Source organism: Labrus bergylta, chromosome 3 (assembly GCF_963930695.1).
Source record: "Labrus bergylta chromosome 3, fLabBer1.1, whole genome shotgun sequence".
Taxonomy (NCBI): domain Eukaryota; kingdom Metazoa; phylum Chordata; class Actinopteri; order Labriformes; family Labridae; genus Labrus; species Labrus bergylta.
Window position 1 is genome coordinate 21,933,299 of NC_089197.1, and position 24,658 is coordinate 21,957,956.

Below are 24,658 nucleotides of genomic sequence, written 5' to 3' on the forward strand. Positions count from 1 at the left end.
TTGACAGCATAAGTCAGCTGCATTTGTCTCAGTTTGAGTACTGACTTAGATTTTGGAAGAAAAAGAAAATTATCAAAATAAAAAAAATTAGGTTAGCAAAGGAAAAACCATAGTTGAATCATGAGAAGTGAAGAGCATGGCAAATTCAAAAGAATTTGATTTTTCATTGTGCTAGCATGCACACAAATCAGAATTCATCTCTGCACACACACGCAGAAACACATGCAGCATCTTTCCCGTCATAAATCTAGTCTACCACAATGATTTAACCAAGATTGTTAACACGATAACATATTGTGAGAGAGCAAACCACAAAAATCCCTGCCAACTTCGCTTGAACCAGATAAAAGGATGACATTGAAGAAGAATCTCAAAAGAAGAAGAGGGGAATTTTTTTTAGAGAAAAGAGGTGCTTTCTGAGGATAAAGAGGAGTGTTTTTGGACACTCCGCTGCCGGAATCAAGGATCAGGTACTGCATTCATGCAACCCAGGAGCATGAATACACACACACACACACACGCACACACACACACACACACACCTGAGCATGACAGTCATCTCCTCCACTCTCCCTTCCCACTTTCTCTGTCGTGCTGAGCCAGATCCCCGCCCCCCCCCCCCCCCCTTCGCCTGCTCCTTTATGATAGCATGACATGTAACACTGGCCTAGGCTGCAGGACAACTGGAAGAACTGGTCCTCGCTGCATGACCTCTCATATTCAAATGCACTCATCAGATTCAAAGCGCTCATGTGTGTTCACCGCCCTCATCTACACATGTCCATACAGCTAATGGCTCAGATAGAGACTGCAGTCTTCTATCATTTCAATGAATACAATTCTACAAAAATAGGCCTAAATGTATTTATACTATGTGCTTCCATCTCTGCGTCTGCAAAACAGCATAAAGTAAAAATTAATAAATGCAAACAGACTGATACTCATTTGTCAGAATTAAAAATAAATATTATTATTATTATTTTAAAAAAATCTTATCCCTTATATGCTTAGCTGAACATATTAAGGTGGATTTTTTATGTATTCTGTGTGCATGTAGTAAAATGTGTATGTAAAATGTGTGTAAAATATCCCACGTTTGCCGATAACCCAAAGAGGGGACTCTGAAATCGGAGACCCCAAAGGGGATAGCTCCCCCACGGTGCGGATGCCCGAGCACGGAGAGGTGGGAGTTATGGAGGGAGATACGCAGAGACACAGTTAGAATGTGATGGAGAGAGGAATAGAGGAAGAGCAGTGAGAGGAGGAGAAGAGGTTGTGACAGCCAGAGGCGCTGTCTCCCATCTCTCCGCGTTACCCCCAAACCATGAAACGAGCCTATCCATGACGACTGCTTTACTCCCTTTATCTCCTTTACACCAGTGGAAGTGCTACTCGTACAGTCAAATGACGTCTGAATATAATATACCTGTCATTGAATATGGTAATACAGGAGGACCAAATGCAATCCACAGAAAGAACCATCATCGTATCACAGCACAACAACAGCCAATATTTTCTTCATGGTGTGAATAACAACACACAAACAGATAATCTACCACATGCACCTATCTGATGAATCATAGAACTATCATCACTAAAGACACAGCACTGCTGCAACCAACAAAACAAACAAATAAACTGACATCATTTTGATAATGTCCATCTTAACAGACAAATTCATTTGTCTTATCTTACACACTAAAATAACATGTTTACAATTTCATCTAATTGTATTAGCCATTTATGTAAAGGTGTATAACTTATTCCTGATACTATAGATATGTGAGGCATTTCAAAATATTTTGTTGAAATTTCTAATTAAATTCATTAGGATAAACAAATAAGTGAAACATTTGCATTTTCAAGTATTTAAGAGAGGGACATGTTAACTTGTATATTTTCATTTTCCTTAGTAAATAACCAAAATAAACCTAAATGATTTTTATTAACATGGATGTTTAAGCAATTAAAAAATGACAATCTGCATTTGATAAACACACAAATAAAAATGGAAAATAACTGAAGTTCAAAATGAAAATGGCCCATTCTAATTTTTTTATTCAAAAAAACAATGTCTGTGGTCAAAGCATTACTCTGGTGGAACGCTAACGTGAACACAATAATCCCAATATCACAGCCAGAGCTGAACAGGAGATAATATAGTTAGCTACACCACCGTCTGACAAACACATATTTGAAATGGAAGACAGAAATAGAGCCCATGACATTCCTATAGCTTTGCCAGAACCTGTTTTAATTAAACATAAATATGACGATGAGACAAGACAGGAAAATCAGACAGGTGAGATGACAGTAAACATTTGTGCTGTCTTTGTTTTGTAACAGAAGCCGAGAGAGGGAGGAGGAGGAGGAGGAGGAAGAGGAGAGGAGTGTTACTGTCAGACAGGGGAGGAAGGGAGATCACTCCAGTTTTGGCACAGCAGCCTACCTGCCCTGCACACTGCAACACCTTTGAGTTTTAAATCGATGGAGTCTAAAAACACACACTTTTAGAGACACAAATAAAAAATAACTCCATAAGAATATAAAAAAGAGGAAGAGACTAAATATGGCTAAATCTCTCTCTGACTGCTAAGCTCTTTCTGACTGCTCTTCTCCAGTCTGAAAGTTAGGGATCTGTTTATCTGACCTCCTCTCCTGATTCCTCCTCTGTGGCCCATGGCTATCTGACCCCTCCACCCAACCCCCCCTTCCACCCATCCTACCCCTCAGCCCCCTATCCACCCCCCCCGCCCCCCCCTCCCTGCCTGACAGCCTTAACGTTTTGTCTTATTGAACCTGTTACCAGATTATTTATGTTTCTCTCCATCTCAAACTAAAGCCAAAGTCTTAATCCTAGATGCTGACAAGCACAAGTGCTTTGTGTGGCTCCCAAAACATACCAAACAACAACTCCCACAACCCTGTTCTCTCTCCCAGCCAGACAGCCAGCCAGGCAGCCAGAACCCCACTCTCTCCCCATCATCCCTCGGCTGTTTGCACGGGGGTTTCCTCGCCTCTCTTTTCGTTTTTATCTCTGCACTCACTCCATGACCCCTGTTCCCCCTGTTTCTTGCTGTCTGACCTACCCCTCCACCCACACATAGCTTACACACTCACAGCTCCTCACCCCTTTCTGCCCCCCACCCCCCCAACAGTACACATATTCTATCTTGCCTCTGCTTGCTCGCAAAAGCTTTCTCTTTTCCGTCTCTATGTCGCGTAAAAAAAAAAAAAAACAAGCCTGACGCACAATTCCCGAAGATTTTTCTGTTTATTGCACCATATCGTGCGATAGTATTTTGTGAATATTTACGGATTTTTTTTAAACTGCTCTTTTTTTTGGCGGTGAGATCTTTGTTATTGGCAAAACAATGCAGTTAAAGGCAGTATAAGAAGAAAAAAAAATCTTTTTTCTTTTGCAAAAGGCCCATCCAGATCAGAAAGGCTGTCTCTTTGCAAACCTCGCCTGTGTTTTCCTTCGAGAGTAGAGCCTCTATTTGGGGTTTGTGGAAGATATCTTGCAGTTTAACTTTACAAAATCATCCAAATGTTAACCGTCTAAGCGGTTGCTGAATGCATTCAGTGACCTATAGGTTTAGCCTGGACCATACTTAAAGTTTCCGGCAGTAACTTTGGAATAATTATGTTTGCTTAAGGTCAGACTAATAGGGCAATGTTTTGTTTTCATTCTGGTCATCGCTACTCGGGGAGAAAAAGTCAGATACGGAAGCCAAGTAGTTGGAGGCAGCAGATCTCCAGCCTTGCATATGTCTCCCCTAAACCACATGTCTGTGCGGAATGCAGCTTAGACTCGCAGGCTGACCGTCTACAAGGTCCTGCTGATCCGCTCATGTCATGCAGGAGACCCGGGGCATCTTTTTCCTCCTCAACACACTACCACACTCACCTAACACACACACGCTCGCCGACACGAACCCCCTCGCGCACGCACGCACACATACACACACACATGTCGATCGATTTGCATGTGACTTCGTCAGGGAATGAGCCGAGAATCGACTCAAAAACATCGCTTCAAAGAGGCAAAGAGCCACGATAAAATAAAAAAAAGCAAAAGGCGGACAAAGTGGGGGAAAGAGGAAAAGTGTAGCGATAGAGAAACTAAGGCAGGGCGGAGGGATTGAACATTTCACAGACAGACGTGCCGGAGAAACACACAAAAAATGTGTTTATCCAGAAGAGGATTTTATAAGCATACGACGGTACTGAAACCCTGGATGTGGCGAGGGTCAAATCTGTCAAAAAAATAGGAGGAAAGAGATGTTCCCCTTCGCCCCGGACGCACACGGACCCACAGGCTGGACTTGGAGCTCTTTTTCTGGGCTACGCTCGCATGGAGCTGCCGCTGCTCTCCGTCCGCTCCACACAGCACCATTTCTTATTGCATCTGTGTCTTAAAACACGTTTCTTGACACCCATAAGCCCTTTATACCTTTCCCCAAACCCACCGAAATGCACATATTTGTTTGAAAACCGTGTTTTTCTACGGCAAACTGCTTGGAGAGGATCGCTGTCTTGCCCATTTCTTATCTACCATTCATGAGGAGGAGAGGACGAACGCTGATGTAAACACAGGTAAACGATACAAATAAAACCAAGAATAAAGCCAAAACTACTTGCATGAAATGAACTTCTGATCGCTAGTCTTTTCTCACAACGTGAGAATAGCCAGCTCCGCTACACGTAAAGTACGAACAGATAGGGAAAAGAGATCCAGATAAGTGCACAGCGGAAAGAATAGGATCGTGGAAACAGAGGAAAAGAGACAAACGCAAAGTTGAAACTTACAATTTCTCGCTGCCGCTTTGTGATCCTCGCTTTTTAATCCAGTATTGAGATGATTTAGCTAAAGATCCCATCAAGGCAGTCCCCTTTTGGTCAGTTTGCGCTTAGGGTGGCAAAAGAAAGATCATTGTTGTTGCGGAGTGTAAAAAACCGAAGTAGGTACTATTAGTTGTTAAAGGCAATATAAAAATAATTTGGATGCAAAGCAGGCGATGAGTCTTGTGTTGGAGGGAGCGAGGAAGAGGTGAAAGTGAGATCTGATGATTGAAAAGAAAAAACTCTTTGGATCTTTATTCCTGCTAATTAGTTTCCTGCAAAAAATGGCTGTGATTAATTCAGTGCGCATGTGCTTCATTACACAGGCACGAAGGGAAGGGCTAATTAGCCGCCTTCTGGATCAATAAGATTCAGCAAAGGAGAGAGCTCGGGAGAGAGAGGGAGGGAGGGAGGGAGAAAGAGGAGGGAGGGAGGGATGGATGGATAGATACAAGTAAGAAAAAAGAGGAAAGTAATGTTCAGGAATTGAAAATATGGAATTAAGAACAGCGGAAAGTAAGAGTTTGATTAGACGGAAGACAGTGAAAGTTAATAGTGGAGCAGGGAGCCGCAGTCGGCTCAGCCCGGCGCTACAGGCACTGCTTTTTCTCCGCTCTTTTACACTTTTATAAACGTTTGTTGTCCCGATTTTTACATTTTTAAATCAACGACATACGCATAATTTGTCAACCATAAACACGTATGCGACCACGTTTTTTTTTACTCTGTTTCTTTCCACCAAAGTTTCTCATTTTTGATCGCGTCAAAGCTGCTCACGGAGCTGTTTCTACAGTTTACAATCGTATGATAGAAGAACTTATTGAAATACATAACTGAGTTTTCGGCGGCTGTGGGGGACTTAAAGCGAAGTGTCTAAATAGTAAACCTGTAATTACGCAAACACCATACTTGTTTGTAATCAAAAGAAACGGAAAAATGCCAGGGAACACAGCAGCTGAAAAGCGATTTCTACATGTAGGCTATGTAAATCTGAAGAGTAAAGGCAACATAAAGGCTGCCACGGTTTCCATGTAATCTATGATGACCAGAGCTTATCGTATGTGCAGTATAGCACCTTGATATCATTGAACAACAAGTTTTTAAAACACTGACAGTTTAGGATACACTTTCTATAACTTTTAAGTATAGCTCTCATGCGTAGTTCAACATTTTAACTTTAATACATGTTACGTGAATCATCTTTCAAATCGCATTTAGCATGTACAAATTCCCTTAAACTGTAGGTTTAGATTGCATTTAAATAAATTAAACTGTAATAGGCTTAATGAAAAGAGATAACTGGAGATAACTGTAAAAAAAAAAAAAAAAACTTAGAGCAACTGCACAACTCACACATAGCAGGCTACGTGTGTATGCATGGATCATCTGAATAAAGCTGGAAACATTTAGACTCATCAGTCAGTTTTAATTAAATGCATTTCATTTCTATATAACATTTCTTATATTTGAGTCTGACGGAGAGAATTTGAGAGACGTGTCGTTTTTATTCAGCTCCAAATATCAGCTTAAGTTAGAAATAGTAAAAATGCTTTTGTGTAACATTTTTATAATAATAAATAGCCTACACGTATTGTTTTTTTAATGCTATGAAGGCGTTTACAACTAAATCTTCGATAAAAAAAATATGTATATGTGTAGACCCCTAAGAGAGTAACAGTACTATTCAAAGCATGTTGATCTCTTTCAATACATACTTATTTGAGCCGGATGTTTTCCTTTACGGGTTTGACATTTTATTTGAATTTCACATTATGTGTTGAACATTTTAGAAATAAAAATGGGTTTATATTTGTAACCCAGCAGCACACTGTGGAAGACTTGTAGCTGGAACACAGCTAGGCATGATGGAGGAAACAGGTTATCGTGACATCTATTACGAAAGGTACACGTTGTCAATACATGTATGTTTTCTGAAATAATTATAAGAGCATAAATGTTGGACAGGGTGGAAGAGTTTAACAGAGGTGTTTGCTCCGGCCTGCATGGTTTCGATTTGCTTCATATGATAGATTTTCTGATATTAGGAGAGGAAGCCCAGATGGTCAGTGTCTCATCTGGTTGTGATATGTTTCGTTATTAGGAATTTCTAAATGTCTTACAAATCAATACGAACATAAAAATGTTGAGGTTCTCTAGTTGGTTTGTTTTTCTTAATTATCTTCTCAGTTCGCATCTGTTACTGATGTCCTCTCGATTCCTCTGAATGAAAACTGTACAGACAAAAAAAAAAAAAAAAGAATCAGCCTTGGAGTCTGTGCTCTTTGTTATGATAATATTATTGTTGATTCTCGGAGGAAACGGACAATCCCTCATTTCCAGTGTGGACACTTTCTGTGCAAACAGCTCCAGATAGAGTCCTGCTCCACTGGATCCAAGTCTACAGCTTCACTGATCACATGTGCTGTGTTTACTGAAACAATCCGGGGTTGATCGTCTGCTGCTAGTGAATTCCGATACAAAGGCGATAGCTGGATTGTATATAGTGGAATTCCAGTAGTAGGCTATTCAAGCATTCTATGGAACTTAAAGTACCCATTATACATTTCTGCAAGAGATGAGCTATAACTGGGATAATGAATCGGCCTCAGATATTTATTTTTTCAGACGTGTTGGATAGAAAAGCATGGCCAAGAAAAATCCAATGCCTGTTTCTATTTTTCTAAGATGGCAGACAACTGAAACGTTAAATCTCCTTTCGTGTTGTTTTAATTGTGATCATGGCGGATAAAATATAAAGGCTATATTTAAGATGTTCCAAAGGCCTTCGACTTTAAGGTTAGAGAGGTTATGGTAGCTTCATCGGAAGTCGTTTTTACAGATCCAATCGCAAATATCTTTTCAAGGAGCCTATGAAAATCAAACTTAAATCGTAGCCTATATGACCCAGCCCAAACTCCCCCTCTCCATCGTCCTCTCTCTAGTTCTCCTTCCCTCTCTCTCTCTCTCTCCTCTGTTGAAATACATGGCACTGAAACACGGCATTTCCTCAGCACTTGCCGCACAGAAGCCGATGCTGCCACTGATACCTGTTTTTTTTTTTTTCTTCAGCAATGCTGCATCTCCAATACAGCATGGCTCAGAAAAACAAGTCAGCTGTATCGCCCCGTCGAACAGCTCACTTCTCTTACGGTGTGAGAGGCAAGACTGCAAGAATCTCGAGGATTCGTGCGCGTGTGCCCTCCCGGGAAGAAGAGAGGGCAAAATGAATAGGGTTGAAAATAGCGTGCGAGAGGAGTTAAAGGGGCTACGAGATAATAAAAGAGTCGGGTGTGATTTGAGGCTTGTATAAGGCAGCTTTTAGCCAGTCAGTTGCCTAAAGCCTAACAATGCAACCCAAAGTTACAAATGTATGCAAAGGCCTGATTGACATGACTCCATCAGTGAGCATACAGTGTGGGCTAAATCAAAAGAGGAGCTGCCACACGGAGGCCCGATGCTTTTAGGGCCCGTGCACCAGTGAAAGGGAAAAAGGGGGGAACTGACAGGGTCTGAAGCTTTTGTGTTAGCAGCGTTCAATTGCGCCTCTCTGTGGGAAGGATAACTGTCCACGTGCCAGCCTCAATAGGCATACATCTATGAGTGGCATTGCAAATTCAACACAACCTGTGGCTATGACAGCCCTTGGATATGACAAAGAAAGGCAGAGGAGCTTAAAATGCTAAATGCTCCGTAGATGTGGGCCACATGAAAGCACTTGACCATCACCACAACAGCAAGGAACAAAACCCAGTATGCAGACCCTCAATCGTTTAGAACGCGCCTGAACCTTTAGTGTGTGGGACTCCGCACAGCCACACTGATCAACTTCTACATATCATCATTTGAATGAATGTATATCAAATTGAATTAAATTGTGTTACTTTATTTGTGTGATAGCCTGTGTGCGTGCATGCGTACACGCGCAAGCACCTTCACGCACGCACGCGCACCACCAGACAAAGCACAAAGGGAAACAGAGGAAATGAGCAAGGGGGAAAGTACTTAAAGATGAAAGCTCTGGCCAAAAAAAAGTCCTATAACTTTATAAAGAGATAATAACCTTTACACACAGAAGGATTTTAGGATTTAAGATGCTGATAGGAAGAAATATTAACAAAGTTGGAGTTAGTCAGATGTCCATATAAACATATTTTTTAAAAAAAGCCACCAGGCATTTATTTTTTAGAGAAGACAGGCATGTGTGAGATTATGCTTAAAAAATATTCTAAGTTCTAAATGAAGTGGACTAAAAGCTCACGGTAGACACAAACACACAAACAGTCAAAAATAAACGGGCAGATTTTTTAAATAATAATTTTCAAATGTACTTGACTGGTATTTTGCCTTTTGGAAGTATGTTGATAACTACAGAAAAAGATAGTGTGCAATACGCTAAATGTATGAATTCAGTGGCTCGGGGGTTAACAGCCAAAGTTTTTATGAAAGGCGAATCCCTTTGAATGACTTTCTTCAATTTTTTTAATGTGAAATATGAATGATCCAGTGTGAGAAAACTTGCTGACATTACTGTATAGCCTACACGTTTGATTTGTATAATAATTGTATTACTTTTTGCGGAAATGTTTAATCGAGTTTTAAAGGATTATTTACATAGTCATTAGTCGAGCGTTGTCTTTCTATGATGCTCACCTAAATGACAGATAAAAGTGTGCGCTGCTCCCCCTGCATCAGAGCTCAGATGCGAGCTGCTGTCCGGCTCTCCGTGTGTGCAGGGTGGAGAGGGCAGCGCAGCCAGGTGCAATGGGAGCGCCCTCTTATGTTCAGCCTGACCACTGGGATCAAGCAGCGCATCAACTCTGTTACAGGAGCCAAGCGCCTGCGGACCAGCTGCTCCCTGTTCAAGCGCATATTCGCCGTTTGGCAAAAAAAAAAAAAAAAAAAAAACTATACATATCAGACTGCACCCTATGCAAATAAGATAAATTAACATGTTCGGGTTATTGCGTGGTCAATAGAGATGTACACTGTCCACGGTAGATATCACTTGTATTTCAGGTTAACATTTCACCAATCTCCTCCTATCCGTTTATACCAGTGAATACATTTTCCAAAACTGCCTTTAAAAATTCCACTCATGACTTCTCAGTGACAAACAGAAAATGTCTTAACAAAAATCTGACTTGAACTTGCAACAATAAGCCAAACATCTTGCAACCACCAACAATGGGACTGTTCAAAACTTTAAGAATACTAAATTTAAACTAAAACGTGTTTAAAGTTCAATTAAAATTCAATCTTAACATTCTTCATAAATTGTCAGAGACTGTAAATGCAGGATGTTTTACAACCATCAATTCCACCATGATGCTTAAAGAACATGTGTCTGTTTGACAGACAGCACATCTTTCTTCAAACCTATGTATTACAATTCTTCTAAATAACTTTCTTGAGCAGTATTTGCAAATATACCACTATTGAACCCTCACGTAGACTCGTATAGTTTCTGTTTTTGATCCTTGTGTCATGTTTGGCCAACAGAGCATGTTCTTCAAGTGGAACATCTCAGAGTAGAATTGTTGAGTGTCTCTATGTGTAAACCTCTGGATCAACCCGAAATGCAATGTTTGTAATTGTAATTTCTGATGTTTTAAGGTTTTGTTGTCTTGTTTGTATTGTTGCATGTTTATTGCAGATAATTTCTATAATATTTCACTGCATAATCTGCTCTCAGTGTTTTACATTTTTCTATTGTTAAACCTGGTAATTATTTGGTTTAAATGTTTTCAAAATGCTTTTACAAACATGTGTCAGTGTTTTTTATTTGTTTGTTTGTTTAATGCTTTCTCCACATGTCTATGTCTTATTATGGCAGTGTTTTTGGCCATATCTAATTACTGACTCTATGACGTGGGTTTCAATATTTTTTATTATTTTCCATTTTTTTAAGGTGTGTCTTTTTGACAAATAAAGTATTGAAATTAAAAGTGTTCCTGGACAAAATTCGATGTATCATGTGACATTTTTATTACATCTTCAGCATTCCATCTGAGATTTAAATATTTCTGATGAAAATGTGACACAGTTGTCAACATGTTCATTTTAAATCACGTGCAAACCTGCGCATCACAGGAGCAAATCTGATATGAGATTTATGGGTGCAGTTTGAGGTGAAAAAGCAGAAACAGTTTTTTTTCGGTTGCAGCTGGTGTGATTTCAGATTTGGTAATAGAAAAAAAAGACGCGTGGCCGTCTGGTCAGTCTGCCTCATTTCCATGAGAAATAAGAAGCATATCCATTTCTCTCTCTGTCCATTCACTCGTCCTGCCACTACTACCTTATTAATGACCCCATGCATTATTCAAAAACTGTTTTGACGTTAGCAGTTTAAAAAAAATAATCGTGTTAACACGCAATCAATCCAAATGACAACTCTGACAATAGCCTACATGTCGTAAAATTTCAAATATCTGTTGTTCTTTTGCTTTTTAGAATATTTGTTTGTATTGTTCAGAATATTTCATGACCATTGCGACAAAGAAATGAACCCAAACCAGACAGACACTACGAGCAGCCCACCCCCCCCAAAAAAAAGAAATCAACCTCCATATCTGTCTTTCTGTCTTACTCCCCCTTCATATGTGTGCACGCGCGTTTGTTTGTGTGCTCGTGTGTTCCTGCATGAATGAGTGTTTGTGTGATAGATGAGTTATATTTTGGAAAAGGAAATGAATAAAAAATAATCAATATTATAGTTATTAATAATGTTGAAATGTTTCCCTCAAACAGATATTTAAACAAACACACACACACACACACACACACACACACACTATCTCACACGAACAGACTAATCTGTATGTGAGCCTGCCAAACCTCAGTCTTGCCTCATCACCTGCATTGTAAGCAATTATTTCAAATATGTATTTATTTTTGATATAAGTTATGGACATTTTAATTGTATCAAAAATCCTAAAATATGATAGTATTTATTTTTTAGTTTTTTTTTTTGAGGGAATAAAAAAAAAATTCTTAATAATGCAGAATAGTGCATGTTTTTTTTAATCAATTTTAGTAAGTTCACTAAATTATAAGTATATACCTATATATATATATATATATATATATATATATATTAAACAAGAACAGCCAAAACCTTCTACAAATGCACAAGACAGAAAATAAAAACCCATAAAATCAATGCTTTCAAGGTGGTAATTTAACCACAGTTTTAGGTTTATCAGTTATTTTATGCCCAATAATCTTCTAAATGTGCTAAATCTAAATTATTTTAGCAGATTGTATACCAAACTGAAGCAGAGAGCAAGCCTCCTGAAAATGCCCGTTACAGGTCGGTGATACAGTGAATGATGGAGAAATCCTCAGAGCTGCTGTCACAGACTGTGGGCGAGAGACAGGCGGGACCCGTGGGGTTTTACACACTTTGGAAAGGCTCACTGAAACAGAGGGAACCCAAATCAGAGCCATATGACCACTGTAGGCAACAGCAACACTAGCTGGTGGTAAACTGACCCAAAGAGAATAGGGAAGAATCACAGCTTCCCACAACGCCCTAATGCCACTGTGTACTCGCTGCATTTTCACTCAAATATAACAAACTGAAAAAAAAAAGGAATCTTTTTTTTTTCATGATGCAGAGAAGAGCCCGCAAACAACACGACGAGATGAAAGATGACAGGTGGAGGCGACAGAGGAGGCAAACACACATCTAGGATTATAGCCAGGGGGTCACATCCAAATCCTGCGTCTCTCACAACCCCAGCATCATACGATCTACAGTATACAGCCGGGGTCAAACAACACAGCTGTAATTCCAAGACAAAACCATAAAGAAAAAACTGCATATAATATGGTTAAATCCAGAAAATTCAAAGTAAATATAAAGACAGGATTTGATCAATTTTGTTAACAGAGTTTTGAATAGCATTGCAAAGCAACTGCATTTATAAGGCTATAAATGCATCAAATCACACACTTATGCAGAATATTGAAGAACAAATCATGCACAATGAGTTTTACTATTCGAATCAATGCAACGTATGAAGACAACAATGATGCAAATGACAACAATAGACAAAAGTAGCCAATCTACACTCAATTAAACGACCACATTTGATATTTCTTTACATATCCAGCACATTATTGTTTGACAGACATGGAGCCAGTTGCAGCACACATTAATTCGACACACACAGTTGAGCTGCTGCTTGAACAAGTGAGAGAAGCCATTGCAAGACATGGTGGGATCATACTAAATTTTACATTCGTGTAAATCAACAACTGATATCCTGCTGCTCCAGACAACGCCCTGCTGATGCAGAGAGCCAACAAGCTCTTCTTTGAGGTGTTGTGTGATCAAACCTCCAAAGCTGTGAATGAGCTGCCCTGGACCAAACGTAAGTAATCTAAGGGGGTCAAAGCAAAAGTAGAAGAATAGATGTTCTACCTTTCAGATCTCCTCAGACCGTTTTCTATGGCAGGTGATCCCTCCCATGTTTGCTATGGGTGGTGAGTTGGAAGGTTAGGGGTCATGGAGTGTTGCCTGTCTATCAAGTGGCTTGGCCCCTGTGCCTGAAATACCTCCACGAAGCTGACCCCTTCTCTTTGTAGCCTCAAGAGGCAATAAAACCAAGTGATTAGTGGAGCCGTTCCCTTTTTTTTTTTAGGTGTTAGCTTGTTAAGGGAGTTATTAGTGAAGGTGTTTACTTCTGCATGACAGACGCACCACAGGAGGGGTGGGCTAGGACCCTTAAACCAGGAGCTCTGCACCTTCACCTGTGACACATTACTGCATGTATTTATGTTTCCTGTACAAACACACAACACTTCTAAATCACAACTAGAGGTTTTCCACTTGGATCAAGTGCTATCACACTGGCATCAGGTGCAAAGAAGACATTCAAGAGTGACACTTGTATCCTTGCTACCTGTCCGCCCAGTTTACATGGCCTGCTTTCCTGCCAACACCATTGTTATGTTATGGATTTAAGCATGCGTAAAAGCTGGCTGTCCTCATTCCTGTGGCAGAAATACAACCCTTAACCTCATCCAAGCGCATACTGTACGTTCTGTTTAGCTCAGCCTGCAGCCTGGCTGTCTGTCTATTGTGTGTGAGACTCAGGAGGTGTCTGTACTGTCACATACACACAGGTATGATTGGCACCACGTCAGAATAATTAGAAGCTGTGTACTACCACTTCTGTTTCTGCCACATACTGTAAGTAGTTAAGAATAATATAATTGCCACTACAGCCTTGTACTGAGACAGCTCAATCTAATCTAGTTAAACAAGTTGTTTTACTGCTATTAAGGGTAAAAAGGATATCAACATGAAAAACTGACTTTGAATTCCAAAAGGTCACACCGTCCCTGTGGTCAAATGACAGACAGAGATTTGATGTTCTCTTTCATAGCTTCGAGGTTAAAATGTGTGCATCACATCACAGGGAACATTAAGTCACTTTGTGGTCGCTTGACAAAATAATCTGGAATCATCAAATTGGTCTCTTGAACATTCATCAAAAATGAAAATTTGCAATGATTTCAAACAGACTTTCAAGGCCCCTTATGCCACAACCTTTTTTAATAAGTGTTCCCGTTTTTTGACAACCAAATGTGATGATGATAAAGTGAGGCTTCCTCAAATCCTACCAAAAACACACAGCAGGTTTCTGCACATTGTGAAGGGGTTAGACAAATGTATATTGTTTGCCTGAGAGAAAGGAAACATGGTTTGTTTTTCTACTGGGATATGTTTACTTTGAATGTAATTTTATATTTTCTTGTGTTTGTAGTGTCTGAAGATTGTTTTTTCATCTGCTAATGCAAACCAAACATGTGGCCCACATAGTACAATGTGTCATTTCAGATTTGGTTTTGTATTATCAAGGATCTCTCGCATTATCTGTCTGGTATTTTCTTAAGATATGAATCGATATTATTTTGTGTCGTAGTCAGCCATTTTTTATATGTGATTTAGCTACAATGAGAATAATTTAATTGTCCAATAAACAGCTGTGTGCAGTAGAGATAACTTTTATAATGGACCCTTAACCAAACCAGTGAGGCACTTGTCATGGAAGCAGCTTAGGATTTACCTTTCTTATGTTTCAATACACAATACAATGTAGGCTAAAACATAAATGCCTGAGTATAACGAATTCTAAGATGTATTGGCAATGCTTCCTGTTTTGAACATTCACATAAGATATAAAGCATCAAACAGGAATGATAACCTGTGTTTTGTGTAGTTTTTGATCTAATGTTTTTGAATAGGTGCAAATGTATTTCCCCAGGAAGAAAAAGGAAAAGGGGGCGAGACAGAAGAAACTGGTTTTGAACGTATTCTGTTTAGAATTGTAAATGTATTGCATGGGCCCTGCTGTCCAATTACATATATCTTTCATGTATGAAATCATGCATGTCTTTTTGCTCTAAAAGGGGGAGGGCTGGCACAAAGGGAGCAACCCCGACTGCAGCAGAACAGTGTGCAGCCCACATGAAAAATAAGGTCTAGTGTCGGAGCCCTGGAGCCCTGGGCAAGAATGCAGCTCCTTCAGTGCACAGGCCAGGGAGGGGAGCTGCTTTCCCTCAGACTGGAGTCTCCTGCTGTATTATTGTTGTCTTATTGTGAGGCAGCTGACCCTGTGGGTCCTACATCAGACTTAACAGAAAATACATTTCAGATCACGTCCTTAATTAGCTCCACAATGACAAATATTGTTTTGTTGCTCTTTCATGTGTTTTATTTTTTCCCTATACTAAAAATAATCTTTAAAGATGCAAGATGAAGACAAAAAAGTAGCTGTTTACTTATTTATTTTCTCTTCTTTCATTCTCATTTTCAAAAAAATGGCTTGCTGCTTGGTGCTAAATTTCAGTGACCCAATTTTTTTTTAAAATGACTTTGAACTTTTCAAACAAAGCTGTTTGGATCCTTAACGACATTACTCATCAGTATAACTCATTTTGTACGTCCTGCTGTGTTCACTGTCATTTTTTATTGATGTTAATTCATTTCATTGTTGAAAGTCTTTCATTTTTGATAAGGACTGCTCTCAATATGAAGATAATGTAATTTTCTGTAGCACAGAAGCTAAATTTAGCACCTTTACCTTTTGCATTATGAGGGGAAATGTTGTGTCAAACAGGTCTTGACACAGGACCTGTTTGAGGACTTAATCTCAGTATTCTCACATCAGATGTTTGATACCAAGTCATCCACTGAGGAAAAAAATAAAATCATACAGATTCTCTTATCAAGTAAAATAATTTAATACAGGCTAGATAACCTGGGATCAAGTCTTAATCACTGACTGAAAATATGCCATCAATCTTGTGCAAAACAACTGGAAAGCTAGACCCTAATGTAAGTAGAAGAGTGACACTGAGCAAAATCAATTTCAAAGTCACTCTGAATGGAAATATCTATTTTACAAGTGTGCACTATGAAGCCAAGACGCATGTAGGCATCAGAAATGTGCAAAACTGGCACATTTCTGATGAATATTCAAACACATTGTATCTTTTCTAACACGCACACACACACACACACACACACACACACACACACACACACACACACACACACACACACACACACACACACACACACACACACACAAAACCAAACATACAGCTATCTGTAACCACACACACACACACGCACACAGAAACACACACCAGGGGTGCGATTTCTCAGCAAGAAAAATCACTTTAGTTTGTATATTAAAAGACCCACATGTGGAAACATTCACAGGTCCCATTACTGACAGCATCTACGATTATTATGGAAATGAAATAGTGCAGTGTATAGTATATGCTAAATGTGTTTTTTTTTTTCTCAAAATGCTTTTTAAATCGTAAGTGTGTCTTTTTTCAACTTTTGTTTAAACGTGTTGATCTGCAGGTTCACTTGTATGTACAGCAAATGTCCACACATTGTAACATAGACAGTAGCTCACAGGAACTCATGTACGTGTGAGCAACACACACATCATTCTAGCACATTCACTCCAGCTCTGACTGGTCACAGGCCAAATCTGCAAAAGGACAGTGAAGAAGCCAAGGCGAGTGTCTATCAACCAAACAACCAGAACGTATTCAGAGCCTCTAATCCGAGGGGAACATACAGGGGAGCAGAGCATGAAAGCGGGGCATTTATCAGCCACCTTTACTTTACACAAACTCTGAAGGTGAGCTAACTGTGTGAGGGGACACAGGCTGGGGGACAAGTTAGCTTCAAAGCCCGGAGGAAGTTAAAGGGCTTAGGGCTTGGACAGCAGGAGCATGGGGGACTTCACAGCCTTACCTGATGGGGTTTTTGGTCTGAGTTGCCACCACGCGGAAGCCTCTCTGACTGCGTTTTCTTTTCAAGTGTGTGTTTGAAGCCAGCAGGCAGAAAGGTCACGCCCTCTTGGTCACAGCAGGTTCGTCGAAGCGATGGTGGATGGCCAGCGGCTATTGCTAACGTGCAGACTTTCGTCGCTTTTCTTTGTGTACTCAAAAAAAAAAATAATAATAATAAAGGAGAATTTAAAGCTATTGATGCAGTGCCTGGGCACCTTAAGTAGTTTTGGTGATATACTCCTAGAATTCCAGGTATTTCCAGGGTGTTCCAAAGCTATATTGTTCGGGATTTAGGGACTCCCGGGTCACAAGAAGAACAAATCAGGATGAAGCCATCACCTGGAAGAAAAGACAAAACAACAAAGAGAGCGTGTCAGAAACATGTTTTGAACACAGTTGGAAATCATGACAGCAAAGAAAGGGTTTTAAGGCAGTTGTGTACCTCATCCCTGAAATCTAAGCACATGATAAATGTCTCCAGGAGATGCAAACCAGAGCAATAGGATGCTATCAAGATTTCAAAATGTATATCTTATTATTTGGATACTACTACTGCAAGGAAATGAACTTAAGATTACATTGAATGGCTATAATGAAGTGTTGAGAGTAATGTCTACTCTTTTACAACTGAAGTCTTTTAAAAATAAGAAATTAAAAATGATTTCCACAGAAACCGAATTTCGTTATAAACCAGAACAAGACATACTCCTGTAATTGCATATAAGATTGCTGTTCTGCACAGGATCTCCTCTATATGACAACAAAGTCTCGTAGACAATACATATTTATTCAACTGTCAATTCCAGAGATGAAAAAAAACATGTAAAAAAAGACTTTGAATTCCACATGGGCCTAGTGTATGAAGCCGGTTAAATATACCTGTCATATGTTCCAATAGTTCCACTGCGACTGAGTTTTAGTTAGGGAATACAGGCAGGAGAGGCAGACAGTTTGAGATAACTGAACAGCTCTTTTGAAGCCACTTCCATTTGGAAACCGTGCGCGATTATTTTTACCTCTGTGGTTAGACTTGAGTTAAAGCCCATGTTTAATTGTTCCCCAGAGTTCTTATTGCGGTGCTGATAAGGAGCTGGGGGAGCAACGTTTAAAACTGCAACAAAAATAACTAGATTCCTGCTCATTGGCCACAGGTCTGAAAGAGTGACAACAGAGGATCCATGCAGCAAAAAGACAGAAGGATTGGTGAAAAAAAGAAGATGATGAGTTTGCATCTGGAAGATTCTATCACTTCCTGTTGTTCCTGTAATGTATGTGAGCTCAGCTTTTCCAAATCACATCACTCGTATTCAAAATCTATCAATATGAATAATCGTCCTTTTAAGCTATCTTAAATGAAGAGTATACAGTTCATTACTTTCTAATCAATACGTAAATTATTTTTACAACAGTGTTTTGTCAGCAGTTGCAGCAGACAGCGAGCAGCGCTGTTAATTTGTCGTCTTTCTTCCCCTCTCTTTCTCTCTCCATCCAAGGCCATGACTTCCCGGTTTGTCAGGGCGACCTGTGGGAGTGTGTGTGTCGGATCAATAGCCCACCCACAGCAAGAGCCGCGGGCCATCCCTGACCTGAGCTATTGATTAGGCCTGGCTCAGCTGCCAATAGCAATGTACTGGATGCGACACTGGGCTAAGACAGGAGCTGAGGAAGGGGGATTGTGAATTGCCAGTGGCAGCCCCACAGCACACCGCAGATAAAAGTCAATTCCACTTAACCAAATCACTGACAACTAAATAGTTAGAAGACGGAAGAATGCCGAGAGTCTCTGATGGCAGCAGCTGGATGACTTCGGGGATTTCCGCTGACCTGGACAGCAACAGGCCATGGGAGCAACACAATGACAAACCCAGAACTCTGACTGATGATGACCTCTGCCTGCACGTCAGTGTGTTCATCTTTTAATCTGTACTCTTCTCACTCTGCAGGTGGCATCTGTATCATTAACAGATTAGGGACACCCATCAATGGCTGTCAGAGGATCATTATAATCCTGCCTGCTGCTGTGGACGTGCTTGACTCCAACTGCTACAATAATTATTGACTTTAATATCGTTTTTTAATGCAAACACTAGTCATATTTTGCATTTAACGTTGCCTCTATGAGTCTTGTTGTCATTTTGTTGCTAACTCTCCGTTTCTCTCTATCATACCTCTCTTTTTCTGTATATCCCTCTATTCCTATTTAAAGGCCAATTTAATTGCAGCAGGTGGCTGTTCACCCATGTGTCCGGTTCTGCTCGAGTTTTCGACCTGTTTGAGGGAAGTATTTCCTCGGTGCTGGTGCCATGTGCTTTTTCATGGTGGATTAATATTATGATTTCTGTCATCATTCAACAAAAAGTACAGTCTAGACCTGCTCCTATTGTAAAGTTGTGTTTTTTTTTGGCGCTATGTAAATAAAAATTGATTGATTTATGAAGTGATTAATGTGAGGGACAACTTTTTACAAAGGCTATCAACGGTTGATTATCTAGGAATATTTGAAATTCATTATCAGATCTTTATCAATGATTGATGATTACTACATTTTTTTTTTGGAAGAAGGGTGGTTATCATGTAGATGCAGTGCAGGTCAAATACATGGGCAAGAAAAAGACAATATGCACACACTTATGTGATGCCACTGAAGCGCTGAGTATGTGCATAGCTTCCTCTTCTGGCTACTAGATTTATATAACACTATATAAATCAATTCACAAAATGTTTTTAAATCATTTGAAAGATACCAAGAGATAGTTAGAAGGTAGAACATAAAGAAGGCTTCTTCCAGGAAATAATAAGCGGTGTTTGAGTACAACATGACTGTTGCTTTGGAAAGTTATTTTTGCAAATTTCTAAAGCAACTATAAGACATGCCTTACGGTAGTGTTTCCCTTTCACACTGCTAGAATGCAGTCCCATCGAAGTTGTCAGACTCCTTTCGATCCATCTTGCTCCCAGTCATTACCGGTCCATACTAGAGTAGTTTACATGTCACTTTACCGCTCCTTTGCCTCGTGAATGTAATTCTGTGGCCACTGCCTCCTTGTGCATTCAGCACCTATCTATGGCTCCATATCTCTCACAGTAATTGCTGAGTGACAGAAAGGCAATACTGACCACTTCATTATAGGACAGCCAGACTGACTGGACACTGACCACTTGGCTCCAGGTCACTGTGGCCACACTGACCTTATCTGCCCAGGTCGTCAGGGGTCAGTCACCCAGAATTTATAAGGACTTTACTTGAGTTGCCGAGGGTGCCATACAGCAAGGTCGCCTGACCCCGGCGGACTACTTATATCAGGTATTGATTGCAGTTTGTCTACTCCAGTTGAGGATAGACTAATCTCCCAACACTGGGTCTCAGGGGCAAAGGCATCAGTGTAAAGTTAAGTATTGGAAGTAATAAGAGTGATGGTGGGGTGAGTGGATACTAGTGACCAGAAGAGGGACACAACAAGAGTTGTGGGGCTTTGGGGTTTGAAAAAAAAACGATGTGTATGAACAGTTACGATGTAGAAGTAGGACTGGAACAACAACTGCTGTTATAACCTGGAAAAAGGTTTTATTCTTAGCGTGCACAGGGGGGATGGAGCTCTGAGTTATTTCATAAAGGATGATTTTGATGTATTAAACTACATTATTACACTTTGTCTCAAAGAGGGTCCTCAGTCCAAGAATCTTGCTCCTTAACAGACAGATATAGACACCAATTATATACATGCATTATTTTTCAGAGTGCTTCAAATCATTTAGTTTTTCATTTTTTACTCCCAAGACAAGATGTTTTAAACAAAGATGGCATTGATCCGATTGTATTCTATTTATCAATATCTTTTAAAAACTACATGAATCCATCTACAAGAATCAGTTAACTATGAGTCTGTCTGTCAGGCATCTTTAGGTTCAACATATGGATAAAGATGTGTGATTTTCAGTCTGCAGCTAAATGTGTATTTCTGTGTGTATGTGTGTCTGCAGCAGCCTGCGTCAGTGCCAGACCCTTTATGTACATACTAAAGCATCCCTGATGCTCGTTAGATCTCGTCTCTCGGCACCTGCTTGGCACCGTTCATATTAAATCACAATAATGACAGATGAGCTCTAACACTGCAGAGACGAGCATGTGTTTGAAAACTGCACTTTATTACACTTTGTTCCTTTAATCAAAAAAAAAAAAAAGAATCTTCGGCAAAAGATAACCCGGTTTTTAAAAATCTCAGATAAACAGCAACGATTGCATCTTTAAATAATAAATGATCTGCTGCCTCTTGCAGACGGGAATATAACTGAAAATAATTGAAGACAACAATGTCCTATAAGAGCACCGCTCGAGCAGTGCTGATTCAGAATCCCCCATAACTTCAAACATTCAGTCATAAAGTATGGATAATCTGTAAGAGAGAGGCATCCGTCTGTTTACAATTTCCTTCTAATTAAGGCTACATGATAGGGTCTACCTTTGGTAAAGTTGATGTGTGTTTGTTAGACTGCCTGAGAAACTGTACCACTGGCAAATTAGGGGTGGAATACAAAACGAAACAAACAATAACACTCTAATATGATCTGCAGTCAAGGAATAAATATTTCACCGTCTGTCTACATTTGACACACTTTCAGTCGAGAACAATAGATTCCTCTGCAACAAATTGCCCAAACTTGGTCTTAAGACAATAACCTATTTGATCCTGAATTAATTCACAAAACATAGAAGCAACTTCACGATGGTGTTTTTAGTAGCTCTGGAATTTTGAAATTTAAAGACACATCGCTATTTTTTTTTTTTTTATGTCTTTAAGAAATGTGTTTGCAGCCATGGAAAGGGAAGTAACAAGAAGTTTACAAACCAAACTCCAGAGTAAGACAAATCAGCAGCACCAAACAACCACTCGTCCCCATCTGATTGTCCTCTAAATGGTGCCTGATTGAATAACTGGCCTAAAAACAGTGTTAATATACTTGAGATGATAATGCATATGAGACTTCTACTGTTTGGAAACTCATTCACCGTGCTGATGAAGGTGAAGTCCCCCATCTTCCCTCTGTAAACCATGTCGAAACTTTGCTTGTGTGTCTAAGAGGGATAAGGCGGTGCTTGATGATAAATCACTGGACATAATAAAGCTGCTCACCAGGAGCACACAGCCCAGCTGATTCCATGATATGATTGGGACCGATTAGAAAAGAGAAATAATCATTCCTTACAGTGCATTCACAGAAGACTCTAATGATATCCTTTGATTGGACCTTGCTGAGAAGATAATAAGGGGCCGTCTTCAGAATGGACTCAGATTATTTCTTTAACTTCATAAAATGGGGCCACGGGCCTGGATGCTGCAGATTTGAGGATTAAGATAAGCTGACCTTTCACATTATGTTGCCATGTATAAAAGATGAAGTTTACACTCCCTCATCACATTAGACCTTATCAATGGTTGGAGCCTCTGTGGAGCCCCTTTGAACATCACAATGGTTTTTCAGGCTTGTATACAACAGGCCTCTACCCCCCAGTGTGGGATTACTGTGCTTGTGTGTGTCAGTGTGTGTATGTGATGTGGACGTGCATTCTCACTTGTTCGGCCAAATTACTTATCCATTGTTAAAACGGTATTCCTCCTTCCTCTAATTCATGGCAATTTTGGGCAAAAATGTGACACTGGAAGGTAAAATATTTAACCAATTTCAAAGAAATTGACTATGAGCACAACATCACAAGGATCAGTGGTTAGCAAATACTATATTTCTCACACACACAGCCTCCATGTTGAAGGGAAGGGTTGCTCTGCCCTGTAAGTGAGACACTCAGACAAGGGGAGAAAAACAGACCATTTTATTTTAACAGTTCTCTAAAATATCATCGTCAAAAGTCTGGTATTGAATCTTCACATCTAAGAATTCTATGAAAATGGGAAAAAAAAAACTGTCAAGTGGAAGGCAAAATGTCACTTGTTTTAAATGCAAACCAGCATGTTTAAAACATTTTCTCAGATCAAGTGATATGATGTTGAAACTAGAGGAGTGATAAACCTGTCACTTACAGATACTGTCACTCCTTTCAATCTGAAAACAAGTGAAACTATATTTGAAACAAGTCAAACGATCTAACCCCGATGGCAGTTTTGTTTTCTCTTGTTTTGGTGTAGAAGAGACTAAATTGAGATAAAAACTTTTACATTTTCCAAAATTTGAGGGGTTCATGAGAACTGAGTGACACTTTTGGATCATAAGACCGGCACTCTCTCGCTGCTGGGCCGTGCTGAAGAGCTATAGGCTTTCTTAGGCATCAGACGACTGGCCAACAACTCCAGGCGTCTTTGATGTGGGAGGCATTGCTTACCCCTATAACTTACAGCCCAGCTCTGCAGGGACTTATTTTTATAACCTCTATTATTTTCTATCATAAATATTCAAATCCAGATCTTAAATCCAGAGCTTAGTGAGGAGAATAGCCAAAAACAACATGCAGCTCTTCAGCTTCCCCCAGCTCTCGCTCTTCTATAGAAAATCATTATGAAGATTAATACAGAAATCAAACAGAATGCTGAGACGAGACTGTAGGACGCAGTAAAAATAATGCAGTCATATAAAAGACTCGGGATGGAATTTTTTGGTCAAGGATCTCGGGCTGTTTTGTTCTTTATTTGTTTGAGCATTTTGACACATTCTGCATTTCCTCCTTTCGGCTGTGAATTAATATTTCCAGCTTGAATATTAATCCTGATTCAGTGGTGGATTAGTTTGCTATTGTACCCCTCTCTGCTGAGCCCTAAATAAAGGCGCTGACATGGAGAGGAAATCTATACCTCTCTGCCCTGCAAACAAAGACCTCTGCACCCAGAGATAACACATGTCCCTGCAACACAGACCCCCCTACTCTCCCCTCATGCTGCATCCTCCATCTCCCTCTCCGTTTTCTGTCTCCCACAACCCTCAATTCCACATTTCCCCCTCTTCACACCACTCTCTTCCTCCCTCTCTCTCCCTCTCAGCAAAACTTTGCCATGGTAGATTTGCAAGGCAATTGTGCCCTTAAACCGCCCCTCTTCCTCAGCTTATAGCATGCATTTTCCAGAGTTTATCAAAGAATACAATGGGGTTATGCTTTCACCATTATTCTCCAGGCAAGAACAGTAATTTAAATGCACCAGTACTACTGAGGCAGGGCGCAGCCCTGCTGTCTCACTATGGAACAGAGAGAGATGAAAATGCATTACAAAAAACGCACTGCATTACTTTGTTGACCTTTCCTGTTCTCATAGTTTACAAACAGCTGTGAAGCTCCTTCCTCTGGGCTCTTTGTACATCAGAGACAGGGACTGATGGAGGCACGCCATGCTTAAATGAAGGGCTTTTTCTAACTTGCCTCCGTTGTGGCTCACAAACACAACCAACAAACACACATTTACTTTATCTCTGCCGCCAAAGCAGCTGCCAAAGTGAGGGAGGAAATACATAGTGAAACAGATATGATGGAATCCTTTCATGT

At 40.0% G+C, this 24,658-nt stretch overlaps 1 protein-coding gene and 1 long non-coding RNA gene across 3 annotated transcripts in view; one reads left to right on the top strand and one right to left on the bottom strand.

The window, feature by feature from the left end:
• Positions 1 to 24,658, bottom strand: part of zfhx3b (zinc finger homeobox 3b) — a 282,485-nt gene that overhangs the window by 127,940 nt on the left and 129,887 nt on the right. The window contains exon 5 of one of the 2 annotated variants that reach the window (XM_065952964.1): positions 17,135 to 17,511. The gene's annotated coding sequence lies outside the window, so the exon portion shown is untranslated. Of the gene's footprint in view, positions 1 to 4,812; positions 5,550 to 17,134; positions 17,512 to 24,658 lie in introns of those variants that run through there. The other variant, XM_065952965.1, reaches the window with a different exon arrangement.
• On the top strand, positions 4,135 to 20,839 carry LOC136178589 (uncharacterized). The gene is made up of 3 exons (XR_010665967.1): positions 4,135 to 4,599; positions 18,324 to 18,440; positions 18,666 to 20,839. It is a non-coding gene; the product is annotated as an uncharacterized lncRNA (long non-coding RNA).